At 44.4% G+C, this 14662-nt stretch overlaps 1 protein-coding gene across 1 annotated transcript in view; it reads left to right on the plus strand.

Moving 5' to 3' along the window:
* PLCL1 (phospholipase C-like 1) overlaps positions 1-14662 on the plus strand; it is a 105645-nt gene that overhangs the window by 76651 nt on the left and 14332 nt on the right. The window lies entirely within an intron of this gene.

The raw sequence follows: 14662 nt of genomic DNA on the forward strand, positions 1-14662 counted from the left end.
AGGCATTGAAAACTTGCCCAAGGTCACTCAGCTGGTACATGGTGGAGCTGGAGTCTGAGCCCAGGTGGTCTGCTCCAGAGCCTGTGCCTCTAACCTGCTGTGCAGGGAGATGCACACGTTTATATGGAAGTGCTAGGGGATCTGTAAGACGTATCACAAATGTTTATTAAAAATTCATCTCACAGATAAGCCCTACTGTATAATGGGCTCTGTGCTAGGCATAGAAGATCCATGGAGAACAAAAGAGATACAGACCCTGACCTCATGGATTGACACCCTGGGGGCAAGGGGTGGGGGTGGGGGGAATAGGTGTCATTTGCCTAACAGGCAGGGAGGAGCTATGGCATTAATATAAAGAGCAGCTCATGACAGCACTGGAGTGCAACATGGCAGTGTGAACCTGATGCAAACGCTCTCTGTTCCGCAGATATTTATTTATGTGGCTTATTAATCTGCTGGTCACTGAGATATATGGAAATAATATTGAAGAAAGTTTATAATTTAATGCATTTCAGTGTGTGCCCTAAAAAACTGGGTCTCTTTTATAGATTTATGTCCAGTTGATATGACTAATCCTTTCCCACCTAACTTTTTGGCTTTATGCTAAACCTTTGCTCCTTCTGCTTTATCTTGACAACACTTTGGTTTTCCTTGGAAAGAGCTGAGGCTAAAGCATCTGACTTGTCCTCTGGGCACTTGCGTTCTAAACCAGGCAGATTCTCTCATTCAATCCCCAAATTTCAGGCGCTCACAACTCCGGGGACTCAGCACAGCCGGGAAGTTACCGGATGTCACTGTGGTGCTGTGCTTCCTAATAGAGCTTGCAAACACATTTGAGGTCTCTGCTCATGGTTGAAAGACACAAGAAGAAGGGAAAACAAGGTGATGGGCTAATGGGAAAAGCAAGAATACGGAGAGGCATCGCTCTCTGAAAGACTGAATGACAGCGAGAACAGTTACCTTTAACTGAATGGCCAGAGATATTTTAAATCATTTCATGAGATACTGCGTATGTGGGGAGGGGTGATTAAACCAGGCTCTCTGGCAGCCCATAGTGATCATGTGTGTCCCGTCCCCCCGGGGACTGCTCTGGGATTATAGAAGGAAGGGACATGGCCAGTGTCCTCCATGTGTCCATGGAAAACTCCAGTGGTGTTTCTGGTAGCTGCTGACTGTGTTGCAGTGGGAGCCAGAGAAAGGCTAGGTTTTGTCCTGAGCCAGCTCATTCAGCTATTTATGCTAATGTCTAGAAATAGGTCCCCATTTACAATAATGCATTAGCAATAAACTATTCTTTATATTGGCATTACTATCAATTATTAAACTGGCGGTCAAGGGCACAGACTCTGGAGCCAGATGCTTCTGGCTGCGTGGCCTTGGGAACATTTTCTTTTGTCTCTGTGCTTCTCCTCAGTTGGGATAGGCTAGGTTGTGCTGTGTAACAGAGATCTGGGGATTGCAGTGCCTTAAAACAATGGCTTATTTCTAGCTCGCAATGTATGGCTACCAGGGGTCACTTAGGAACACAAGCTAACGGGGCTCTATCTTTGGAAAGACTACAGTCCTAGAGGTAGGAAGCACAATTGGTTTTCAACCCTCTGACAAGTAGTGTCACATGTCCCTTCCGTGCACATTTGATTGGCCTTGGTTCTCCCTGTAAAATGGGTATAACAACAGTATCTTTACAGGTTTCCCTTAAAATTATTTAAGATGTTGTATGAAAATCATCTAGCTGCTCATTTTAAGCACTGAATGCTCCTTATTAATAATAAAAATAATACACACGTGTACAGCACTGTTCGTATGCCAGACATTGCTTTATGCTCCTTAAGTCACTCATTTATTGACTCACTTAGTCCTCACTCTAACCCTCTGAGGTGGATGCGTTGGAGATCCTGCCACGGGTGGATTACATGCACCAGTACCTGCTCCCCTTTCCTGAGGGCGTGCACATCTGCACCACTGCACTGACGTCAGGAGTGACCATTGGTTCTTCTGGACGAATAATTAAATCAATGTCAATGAGAGAGAACATCAACATCGATCGGCTGCCTCTTGCATGCCCCCTGCTGGGGATCGAGCCCACAGCTGGGGCATATGCCCTGACCGGAAATCGAACCAGGGACCTGCTGGTACATAGGTTGCCATTGAACCACTGAGCCACACTGGCTGGCTACATTTATTTTTTAAATTCTCATTTGATTTTTAAATTTTTGCCTCCTGTAAGTTTTTAAAATAATACCTGAATTTTGGCAAGCAGTTATGGTATTGTCACGCTGGCAATGTTTGGTGACTAGAACTGGGAAGGGCAAAATAACAATGATGCCGAAGTGGAGGGTGTGATTATGGTGGCAGCCGGTTTAGTCTCATTCAACCCAGCAAGCTCTAGCCTCATCTGTAACCTCAGCCGCTGCCTTTCAGTGCTTGTCATTTATCACCACGAAGAAGCAGGTGAGAGAGAATGGATGAGTCAGTTCTAGAAAAACAACTTCAGTCTCACAGGTCAGTGCCATTACCTTCACACAGAAGAAAACGCTGTCGCGCCTTGTGAAGTGAAGAGTGTCCATTTAGAAGGCTTAGCATCAACTGCTGGGGCTGTATAAGCTAAGCTGGGTATGGCTGTGTTGGGTGAGGGGTCTGAAGAGCTACTCCTAGACCTGGTTTTAGGACCTTGTTACTGTTTGGCTTATCAATGCAGAATAAATCTTTTTCTCTCCCGTATCAAGAAGGGGATTTTATTTATTTCCTCTCCAACAAGTATAAATAAGGAAGTCCAAACTGTAACAGGGGCTTCTTCTAATCCCTAATTTGGCAAACTGATTTTGTGTGTGTGTGAATTCATACTCACCCATTCAACAAACATCTAAGTTCCTGCCGGGTAGACTGTGTGCCTGGGGGTGTCCTGGCGAATAAAAACATGGTCCCCTGGGCTCATGGAGCTGGTGGTGCCGTGGGGGAGGCAGTCGTTGAAGGGCCACACGCTGCCTGTTCAGTTTGCCTGTGATGAGTGCCATGGGGGAGAGTTCTTGGTGTCCCGAGAAAGTTAATGGGCCTGACCTACTGGGAGAGACAGGGAGGTCTCCGAGGAAGTGCCTGTGGAGCAGAGAGTAACATCTCTAGCCTTTCATGGACTCCAAGCCCTGCCTTGCATCTTGATACTTGAGAGTGGTTGCCAAAACAATCTGGAAATGACAGTGAGAAGAAAACACAACAAAGGTGCTGGACCTCCTTACCTCGGCCTGGGACGTTTAAAAGGCCGGCCTGGCTCATTGAATTACCATTCATTAGCATCACTGCTCATTCTTATTAGAGGAAATCTGGTCATGAGTCATATTGCTCATCACAAGTGAATGTCATCACCAACCTTCTGAAAAGTAACCAGTAGCAGTGTTCTGTGTCCCCATAAAATCCCACATGCCTTCCCATAAAACCCACCGGACAGATTGTCGTTGCAGGGGAGGGTATTAGAAGGTTGGTTTTTGAGAGATTTCTGTGATTTAAGGTTGAAAAGATTTAGAGAGAGAATTAAATGATATAGCATATTAGCTGTATTAGTGCTAGAAAAAACAGTAAATGTTTTTTTTAAGTGTAATTAATGCATCTTTAATAATAAACAAGCCGTAAATCTAAAACCCATTATTTCAAAGGGCCCTGCTCCAACAATGCAGGGCGGCTCGGGTGGAATGTTAATGCTTCTGGCAATAAGCAGGCCGGTCACACGCTGTCCCGGTTTCTGCCTTGGGTGCCTGCATCCCAGCTGTGCCTCCCAGGAGTTTCGTAGAGAGAAAGCCAGGCTGTTGACATGATCACGGGCGCACAGACCACTCTACTTTATCTTCAGGACAACTAAATTTAGTGTCTCCAGGAGGTACACTTTTTTTCCAGATGAAAGCAGCATTTTATAATGATTCTGAATAATTCACACGTGGCAGAATCTTAATGAGTAGCTGTTACAGACCAGAGGCTTGGCTCCAACTTGTGATGTTCTAGAAGGTCTTCCTTTTCTTGCAGGATAAGGAATGTTAACTTCTGGCAATAAGCAGGCCGGTCACACGCTGTCCCGGTTTCTGCCTTGGGTGCCTGCATCCCAGCTGTGCCTCCCAGGAGTTTCTAGAGAGCAAGCCAGGCTGTTGACACGATTACGGGCGCACAGACCACTCTACTTTATCTCCAGGACAACTAAATTTAGTGTCTCCGGGAGGTACACTTTTTTTCCAGATGAAAGCAGCATTTTATAATGATTCTGAATAATTCACACGTGGCAGAATCTTAATGAGTAGCTGTTACAGACCAGAGGCTTGGCTCCAACTTGTGATGTTCTAGAAGGTCTTCCTTTTCTTGCAGGATAACTTTTCTCTAGAGAAAACATTTTCCTTTTATACACCCAGTCTTAGTCTAAGGTGAGTTTTTAGCGGAGGGGAGTTTCATGTCTTAACGGTGTTAACTACTTTCTACAATGATAAGAGAGGAAAGAAGACATCAGTAACAAGTGTTTCATTTTTTAAAAATATATTTTATTGATTTTTTTACAGAGAGGAAGAGAGAGGGATAGGGAGTTAGAAACATCGATGAGAGAGAAATATCGATCAGCTGCCTCTTGCACATTTCCCACTGGGGATGTGCCCGAAACCAAGGTACCTGCCCTTGACCGGAATCAAACCTGTGACCCTTGAGTCCGCAGGCCGACGCTCTATCCACTGAACCAAACCAGTTAGGGCAGAAGTGTTTCATTTTTAACAACTTCTAGCCCAGCGGTTCTCAACCTGTGGGTCGCAATACCTTTGGGGCCAACAGATACTCTATTCGAAAGGATTATTGCAATATGGCGAAGGAGACCATTGCAATGAGAAGGGAGACTGCTCCTTCCATAAAATCTAAGCGTCTCATAGGTCAGGCAGAAAGGGGTTTCTTTTGTTTTTTTTACTCGGAGGTTCAAATAATCTAAAAAGACGAGGGATGGGGAGTGGGTGGCTGGGTGGTATGAACCTGGGAGGCCATTAAGAAGGGCCTATATGGCCCTGGCCACTGTGGCTCAGTTGGTTGAGCGTCATCCCATGCACCAAAAGGTCTCTGGTTCAGTTCCAGGTCAGGGCACATGCCCAGGTTGTGTGGTTTGGGCCCTTTTTTCTCTCTGACATGGATGTTTTTTCTCCCTCTCTCTCCCTCTCCCCTCCTCTCTCTCTAAAATCAATGAAAACATTTTTTTTTAAAGAGAAGGAGCTGTATGCTGGGGGAGGGGTCAAGTTCAGGAGCTTAAAGGAAGGAAAGAAGCTTAACTAAAGTTTGGCTAAGGCAAGAAAGCAGGTATTTTACCTGGTTCACCTTCATCATTTCTGAAAGGTGTGTGTCTGGCCTTGACATCGGTGACAGGGGGCCTCCGTGAGTCTTATCTAAGTCATATGGGGAGTGGAGGGCCTTTGCAGTAAGCCATCTTCTAGAGCACAAAGGAGTGGGGGTTTCTTAACCATCCCTGTTCCCAGGAGCATGGGGCTCAGGTAAAGTTTAACATTTGTCCACATACACACATACATGTATAAATATGCACATAAAACGTTACACATGTGGGTGTATGTGTATATACACACATGTATATATCTATCTGTATATGTAAATATGTAAAGGATAATTTTGTTTAAGAATAATGAAATTAGATGTTACTCTTTTAAAGCCATATTGAAAAGATCATAATGGTCAGCGAGAAACTTTTCCCCAGTCCAGAAGTGGTTACCTTCCAATTTAATTAGACTTCTTTGATTTCAGGTAGATCCAGTGTGCTCAACTGTACATTTTACCCAGTTCACCTTCATCATTTCTGAAAGGTGTGTGTCTGGCCTTGACATCGGTGACAGGGGGCCTCCATGAGATTACAGACTCAGACTGGTAGACTGGGAAGTGGGGGAGACCCCCAGCCCTGTCTCCCGCTTGTGAAACAATATTGTAGTATTAATCACTCCCCACATAGCAGTGATGTTTTAAGCATTTGTAATAAGTGAAGGCACCTATTCCCCAAAGCAGAATAATTAGGAACTTAATTTTCCTTTTAAGGAAAACCCATGGCTTTATGAAAAGGTTAGTGATGCATATTTTGAAAACTCCCCTTGGATTTTTTTAAAGTAAGTTTAGATTCATGAAAAATGGACACATAACTCTTCAGGAAATTATTGACGAAGGCAAGAAACATCCATTCTTATCACCATTCTTATCATTATACTCATCATATTAATTTTTTGAGAGAAGGTAATTTCTGGAAGGACAAGACTCCCTATCACAGAACTAGGACTGAGAAGTGGGTCTTAGGCTTTTGCACCCTCAGATGATGTTATGGGAAGGTTATAAAATCATTAGATAGGGGCTGCTTACTTTCAGAGACAAAGAAGCGTAGATGTTTCTTCTCTGAAGAACATCCTTCGCTTTGCAGCAAAGTACACTAACCCCTTCTGATTTGGCGTGTAAATCTGTCAGGACAGCTATGTGCTCTGAAAACAGCCACGGTCTTCAAGTGTTTATTTAAAAGATACTGTTCTCAATGGACTGTTGAGTCATGGACTCAGGGATCGAAAGTTATTTAATTGCTTTACAATGTAGTCAGGATAAAAACATTGCCATCTAAATCTCTCTGAAGTATGCCTAATCAACCGGAATATTCTAGTTCTCCCAGTCATCAGCTTCTCAGCAGCTGACATTATGGAACAACTAGAATGATACTGGTTTGTGGATCCTGTTGCCTGAGAAATAGTAATTCCTGGGGCCCAGAAGAAGTTCCTGATAAATTGCTAACAAATCTAGTTTTACAACGTTGAGCTCTCTTTTCTTAAACATGTATTAAAAGATGTATTTCTCACACACATTTACATAAACTATACTGGAAACCCTAAAAGTGCGGCCTGGGTTTCAGCAGTTACTTCTCATTGCCTTGGGTCAGAAACGTGGGTTTGTCTCACGGTAAGTTTCTGTTTCTCCAGATTTAATTGAGCCTCACTTTTTTAAAAAAACAAGGATATATGAGGAAGGTTGAATGATTTAGAGAGTTCCTTGTGTTCTCCAGTGTTCATTATTATTTTTTTAAAATATATATTTTTATTGGTTTTAGAGAGGAAGGGAGAGGGAGAGAGAACCACTGATTGGCTGCTTCCTGCATGCCCTACAGTGGGGATGGAGCCCGCAACCTGGGCATGTGCCCTGACCTGGAATTGAACCGTGACCTCTTGGTTCATAGGTCAATGCTCAACCACTGAGCCACACTGGCTGGGCTCCGGTGGTTCATTATTGAATCAGCACTTTATTCCTGCAGTTGGCCTGCACGAGGACATTGTCCAGATCGGATATGAACACTCGAGAGGTTTTGACAGTTTATTTGCAGGTGAAGTCCTCGCTGGTTGCACACCCCTTCCCGACTCTCGCCTTCGATGGCTCTTTACACTTACTACACAGGTCGTAGGAAACAGGCTCTATTGTTTACTGGGGATTTGATGTCAACCAAGAAGCTTATATCTAAGGCTGCCCGAAACGAAGCTGGCATGTACATGCTTGTGTATGAAAAGTGTGCTTTAGTAGTAACTGTGTCCTAATGTTAAATCTGAATAATGAGACCAAAGATTCTTAACAATGTGCATTGTGTATCCTTGGAGTCAGCCCATGGAGCCTTCTCTTGTAACCTGAAACCAGGGAGGGAAAAAGCCAGCAACTTCCTTCCTGTTCTCTTTTCTCTCGAATACATTTTGCCTGCGAGAGGAAGCAGGTCATTAAAAGGAACAGTTACGTATGTATTGTGTGTGTGCTCATGGGTATACATGTGTGTTATAACATAGCCCTCTGGTTTTTATATTAAGCAATCTATTTGTTAACCCCAATCATTGTAAGCCCTGTCACGATACATGTAGATAAAATAATAACAATATTGGAGAAATACCTTCCTCTGCATTTTTGATTATCTAAAGCTGTTTATTCTCCATTGTTCTTGTGAAAAACACAAATATGTGTGTACCTATATAATTACAAGCACCCCCAGGGTGGAAATTCCATGTCTGAATTTTAGAAAGTACTTTCTTAGCTAGTGAGTTCTATCACTCAGACTGAATCATTTCAGTAATCCTTCGCTTCATAACCACCACCTACGATTATTGGGTTTATTTCAGTCAGTAGAATTTTGTTCCAGAACTTCCTCTCTGGTAAGACAGAGAGGGAGCAAAGAGTGACGTGATCGCCACTGTCCTTATTTTTTAAATAACTGCTCCTGGGAAGGTCATTTCCTCTGGCTCCGTTGTCAAGGATTCCCAGGAAGAGTTTCCACAGGAGACCTGAACTACAGCTGGCCTTGATAATTAATTACGTGAGACTGTGAATGTCATTAAAGTTAAACACCAGCACAACCAAAATTATCTAGGCCAGTACAATCATTATTGTTATTGGGTTTTTTTCAATACAAGTTTTTTAAAATATATTTTTTAAAAACTGATTTTAGAGAGAGAGGAAGGGAGAGGAAGAGAGAGAAACATCAATGATGAGAGAGAATCATTGGTTGGCTGCCTCCTACATACCTCATACTGGGATTGAGCCCGCAACCCAAGCATATGCCCTGACCATGAATTAAACCATGACCTCCTTGTTCAGGGGTCAATGCTCAACCACTGAGCTACACGGCTGGGCATAACACAAGTTTGTTTTTAAATTTTTTAAATAAATCTTTATTGTTGAAAGTATTACATATATCCCTTTTCCCCCTATTGCCCTCTCCCCTTTTTCCCCCAAGCCTTCACCACCTACTGTCTGTGTCCTTGGGTTATGCATATACGCATATGAGTTCATTGGTTGATCTCTTCCCCCTCCCCCCTCCCCTGCCTCCCTCTGAGGTTTGACAGTCTGTTCAGTGTTTCTATGTCTCTGGGTCTATTTTGTTCATCAGTTTATGTTGGTCATTAGATTCCACATATGAGTGAGATCATGTGACACTTACCTTTCTCTGACTGGCTTATTTCACTTAGCATAATGCTCTCTAGGTCCATCCGTGCTGTACAACACAAGTTGTAACAATCCAACCCCTGCATTGGCCAGAGCGGCCACATGCTACCATGTAAGTTGTTCACCACATGGCTCTAGGGGGCGCCATTCCCTTTGAATCTAAGTGAATGGCACTTTCTAGATTTGTCATATTCCTGACAAGTACTAAGGACCCCTCGGGGGATGTCCGCTTGCCAGCTTATGGACATCCTAAGGCAGCAGGTGGACATCCCCTGAGGGGTCCAGGGCTGCGAGAGGACGCAGGTCAGGCTGAGGGGACCCCTGCTCCCCCGCCCCCGTGCATGAATGTCGTACAGCGGGCCTCTAGTTTTCTATATACATTTTATATGCTTTTTGGTGGCCCTTTCTACAGTTTACAATTCTAGTGCCCACAGTCAAGTTTTTGTCATTGCAATAGAAGCATATGCTCAAGATGTGTTTGTTGCATTAAGTTGTGTGAATGTAAACCTAGAAAAGAATATTGAAATTTGCTTAGTGCAGTAAGACCTCAGTCGCTCTTGCTGTTGTTGTTTCTAAGAGGATTGAAAAGAGACCCTTTGTTTCTCTCTGGGTTTCTTGTCTTTCCCAGCGTGGAGGAGGTAGCATTAACCAGCCACATGACTGGACTTTAGAATTTTTTATATGAACTTTATAAAACCTGGGTATCTTTCCCCTTTTAGTTTCTTCCTCCATTTGTGAGTCAGCACCATCTTCATCATTGTCACTGTTTAAGAATTCATCATAAGAATTCGTCATATACCTTGTGCTATGAATAAACGAAAGTGCCTTGGAGTTTACTCTCCTTCCTAGAATTCACTTGTGCCCCAAATAGGCAAACTTTCTCTCATTGGTCTTAGTTAGACTTAAAAAAAGTCTTCTAATCTAGATTAATCTTACTTTTAACCAAAAACAAAGAATTATTTAAAAAACTTGTGTACACCAGAAAAAAATTGGGATATTTTGGGGGGAAATCAAGATATTCACTATAAAACTTGAATGAAGCATATGACTGATTGGAATTGAAGAATTTGATTCTCTTTCAAATATTTTTCTTAATATAGAGTGCAGTTTAGCAACAACAATAAATAATAGCTACAAAATGTTTATTCTCTGCTAGGCAGTGTTCCAAGTGCTTGATCCTTATTAAATCATTTAATTTTAATAACAACCATATGATGCAGGTAGTATTGCTGTTTCTAATTTTCACATGAGAAAACTGAGGGGCAGAAAGGTTAGGTAAACCGCTCACCTTTAACAGAGTCAAGTAGCTGAGTGGTGGAGCCGGCGCTGAAACCCAGGCAGCCTGGACCCGGAGTCCTTGTCCATAGTTTGACCGGACTGCCCCTTCTGTCACACAGCAATTTCACATATAATGTGTGAAAAGCACATCGACTACAGTAAAGCCATACTTTATAATAATAATTAAAACCCTAAACTTACAAATATGTAAACACAAGCGGGTCTCCAGGTGATCAGAGAAGGGTTTTTTCCTCATAATACAATAGGCACACTGTGCCAGAATTTGAAACACAGGTTTCAGTGTGGTTGGATATAGATAAGTTCTCCTGAGACACAGATTGGAACATTAAAAGAGGGGTGACTGTTATGGCCTGGATTGTATCCCCCCAAAGCCTATGTTGAAAGCCTAACCCCACTGTTTCAGAATGGCACAGTTTTAGAGATGGGATCTCACAGAGGCAATGAAGATAAAATGAAGTCATTAGGGTTGGGTTAATCCCGTGGGACTGGTGTCCTTACAAGAAGCTATTAAACAGAGATGCACGCAGAACGGCCATGTGAGCACACGGAGATGATGCCATCTCCAAGCCAAGGAGCGAAGGCTCAGAGGAAATCAGCCTCTCCACACCTTGACCCTGGGCCCCGAGCCTGTGGAACCGTGAGCAGCACACTCCTGTTGTTGGATTTACCCGGCCTGGGGCACTCTGTTAGCGCAGCCCTACAAGACTAATGTACGGACTGTCTTGGTCTGTTTGGGCTGCTCTAACAAGAATACCCCAGACTGGACGGCTTAAGCAGCAGATCCTGATTCTCACAGTTCTGGAGGCTGGACATCTGAGATTAGGGTACCAGCAGGTCACCTGGTGAGAATCCCCTTCCTGGTAGAGGGAGAGTAAGCTCAAGTATTTTCTCTTACTATTATGAATAGTGAGGTTTTGCATTCTTTCAGTGCTCATTTTCTTTTGTATTTCTGAGCAATGTTACTGCAAAATAGTATAGCAACATTTGTATTCTCCACAGCCGAGATAATTAATCTCAACTCCAATTGTTCCAAGTACAAGAGAAAAGAGAGGTCATAACCTGTGGGTAGAGAGAAGGGAATTCACTTGGAGCTTTAACACCCGTGAAGGTGACGTGAGTGGAAGACTTCACTGAAATGTGCGACCTGAGGTCGAGGACTGAGAACTACACGTCCCCGTGAGGGGATGCCTCTGCTGCCGCTCCTAGGTCACCTTTGAAGGCGCTGAGCAGCCAGGCTGCATGGAATCGGTCTCTCCCAAAACATCTCTGGCAGGTGTCAGCCTGGCTGCTCCAACACAGAACTATGGGAAGTTGAAGAGCAAGGAACAGTGGCCCCAGGAGCCCGCCCGTAGATGGTCAGGTTGCTTCAGTGTTTATTCTGAATGGCATCATGTAACTGTGTAGTTAAGCAGCACCACACACATCAGCATAGGACATAGCCAAATACTGGTAAACAACTATTTTCCTTAGAGGAATATCGCTTCTCGAGTCCCTAGGGTAACAAAGCTTTAAAGTCCTGTCTGGGTGTATGCCGTTGCTTTAGTTTGTCTCTAGTGGGGTTGCCTTGCCTTGTTGAGGAGGTCATTTTCCTCACTGACAGGCCGTCATCCCTGTGTTAGTGTCCACCTGCCCACTGTGTTCCAGCCGTAGGTTCCCCTGCCGCCCTCCAAGCACCCATGGTTATTCCTGCCCTGTGGGGTGCTTTTGCTCAATGGCTAAGCTGTGGGATAATTTTTTCCCTTCAAGTTTCTTACAAAAGGAGGAAAGATGGGCACAGTAGAGTAAAATGATTTCCCAGGGGCTGACTGGAGGGAGCCACCCTCACCTGGGCGCTCTCTCATTTCCATGCGGATTTCAAACCCAAGGTGCTGACATTCATTCTGCACAAGGTGAAATGGTAGAGCTGTTTCCTAAGGAGATTGGCGAGGAAGGGAAGCTGGGGTTAGCTAGTATGGGGTGTGCGTGTGTGTGTGTGTGTGTGTGTGTGTGTGTGTGCACGCGTGTGCTTTCCACACTGATAATTGTAAAACGGACCATTGCCCTCTACCTTTTCATTTCTGGTGGATGTTTCAGGCACAGCAGGATGGGAGAGGGGCAAAGGGAAGTATCTGCGGGGTAGACCTTTCCAATTGCCCTTCAACTCACATATCTTCCTTATTGTGAATATTCATAAATGCATAATACTGACATTTTCCTTATGCTAAATCTTGCTCATAAGCCCTATCAAGTAGAGGAAAGATCTTTATGTCTTATTACTATCAGCAGATTGCTTAAACCTGAGAGCTTTACATCACATTAGATTGAGTTGTGCATGTTAAAATTTTCCAAACAGCAAGTAGAAAGATCCTGTTCTATACATAGTATTGATATGTTAACCTATTTTTATTATATAAAACTAGAGGCCTGGTGCATTAAATTCGTGAAGGGGGGGGTGTGTCCCTCAGCCCAGCCTGCACCCTCTCCAATCTGGGACCCCTCAGGGGATGCCCGACTGCAAGTTTAGGCCTGATCCTGGCAGTCAAACATCCCTCTCACAATCCGGGACCACTGGCTCTTAACCGCTTGCCTGCCTGAATGCCGCTAACTGCTTCTGCCTGCCAGCCTGATCACCCTCTAACCACTCCCCTCCCGGACTGATTGATGCCTGTCTGCTCCCCTGCAGGCCTGATTGCCCCCAACTGCCCTTTCCTGCCCGCCTGACCGCCCCCAACTGCCCTCCCCTGCCAGCCTAATGGCCCCAGCTGCACTCCCCTGCCAGCCTGATTGCCCACAACTGCCCTCCCCTGCCTCGACCCGCCTCCTCCACCGGGCCCTGCCTCCTCTGTGCCCGCAGCCATCTTATGACGGCCATCTTGTGACGACTTTAGGGTGTGATGCATGAGGGCGTGACAACCACCTAGGCTATTATTAGCATAGATAAGCATTTATTGGATTTTTTTTTTAGTTATCATATTTTTTCTTTCACCAAATTATGAAAGCAGGTAGCTAGATTTTTTTGTTTTCAAAGAGGCATGACTATTTCAATTTTGCTAAGATATTTTCTGTCTGAAAATGTGTGTATACAGCGTTCACTTCTAATTTAAATGCTTCCTTATACATGTTGGTGATACATGAATGTTTTTTGATGACTTGGAAGTTTTCAGGATCTATTTGAGGTCACTTTTATGTAATTAGAATGATCAAGGTTCAAATCCACACGGAAGCAAAGGAACAAACGCAATGGTTTTGAAGGCCATTTCTAGCCATTGGAGCCCAAGCTTTGTGCAGACAAGAACTCCCTTCTAGGCCCCCAAACAGGGGCGCCACCTGGTGGACACAGTGAGAATTCTTCATTTTCTGGAGTTCTTCATAAATGCATAGACCGTAGGAAATCCCTATATTTTACTTTTAAGTTTAGGTAGATTTACTTATGTATTTATTTATTTTTTTTATTTTTTTTTTAATTAAATCTTTATTGTTCAGGTTACTTTTGTTCCTCTTTTTTCCCCCCCCCATAACTCCCCTCCTCCCAGTTCCCGCCCCACCCCCCCCCCTCACCCCCCACCCCCTGTCCTCATCGTTATGGTGCCCTCAGTCCTGTTCCCAGAGGCTCTGCTTCTCAGAACCCCCGGAACCGCTGCAAACCTCGGAGGGAAAGCTGCCTTCCAACTGATGCCAGACACTCCCGCTTCTCCCGTTTGGGTCCGAGTCCCCAGCGATTCGCCCGTATCTGGAGCTCAGAGTCTGAGACTCCCCCCTGACCGAAAACGACAACCGCGCTCTCAGCCACCAGCCCGCTTTGCGCGCGCACCTCCGCACCTGAGTATTTTCCACACTGCGCCTCCTCTGAGCCTCGGTGTGCTGTTATTTTTCCTTCTAGTTGAAGAGTCTCTCCTCAGCCAGCCCTCCTGTGGTTCTGGGTGATGTCCGTTCCGTCTTTTAGTTGTATTTTTGAAGTGGTTGTTTGCGGCAGCAGTCTGCGGTGTTTACCTATGCCGCCATCTTGGTCTCTCTACTTATGTATTTAAATCCATATGCTTTACAGTTTTAATTGCTGCATAATTTTCCAACTTCCTACAAATACTAGGGCTCTGAAATAAGGGGAAAACCATTAGGATACAAGGAAGACCAAGTGAGACCAACCAGTCCAAGAAGTAGAGGCTTTCAGTTATTTCACCTTATATTTTGTCTTTGTCCTTTCACAGTTCATTGTTCAGCTGTGTGTATTCACCTAAAAAGCCTTTCATAAGAGCCTTCCGCTCCCCTCCAGCTCCCCTCTTTCCCATCTCTCTCCCCACCTACGCACCCCAACTTCTTAACAAGGTTGTGTTTGCTCTCACTGCATCCACTTCCTCACCGCCCACACTCCTTAGCCAACTTTCATCTGTCTTCCTCCCTGACACTCCATGAAATCACTCGCCAAAGT

This window comes from Myotis brandtii, unplaced genomic scaffold (genome assembly GCF_000412655.1).
Source record: "Myotis brandtii unplaced genomic scaffold, ASM41265v1 scaffold412, whole genome shotgun sequence".
NCBI lineage: Eukaryota > Metazoa > Chordata > Mammalia > Chiroptera > Vespertilionidae > Myotis > Myotis brandtii.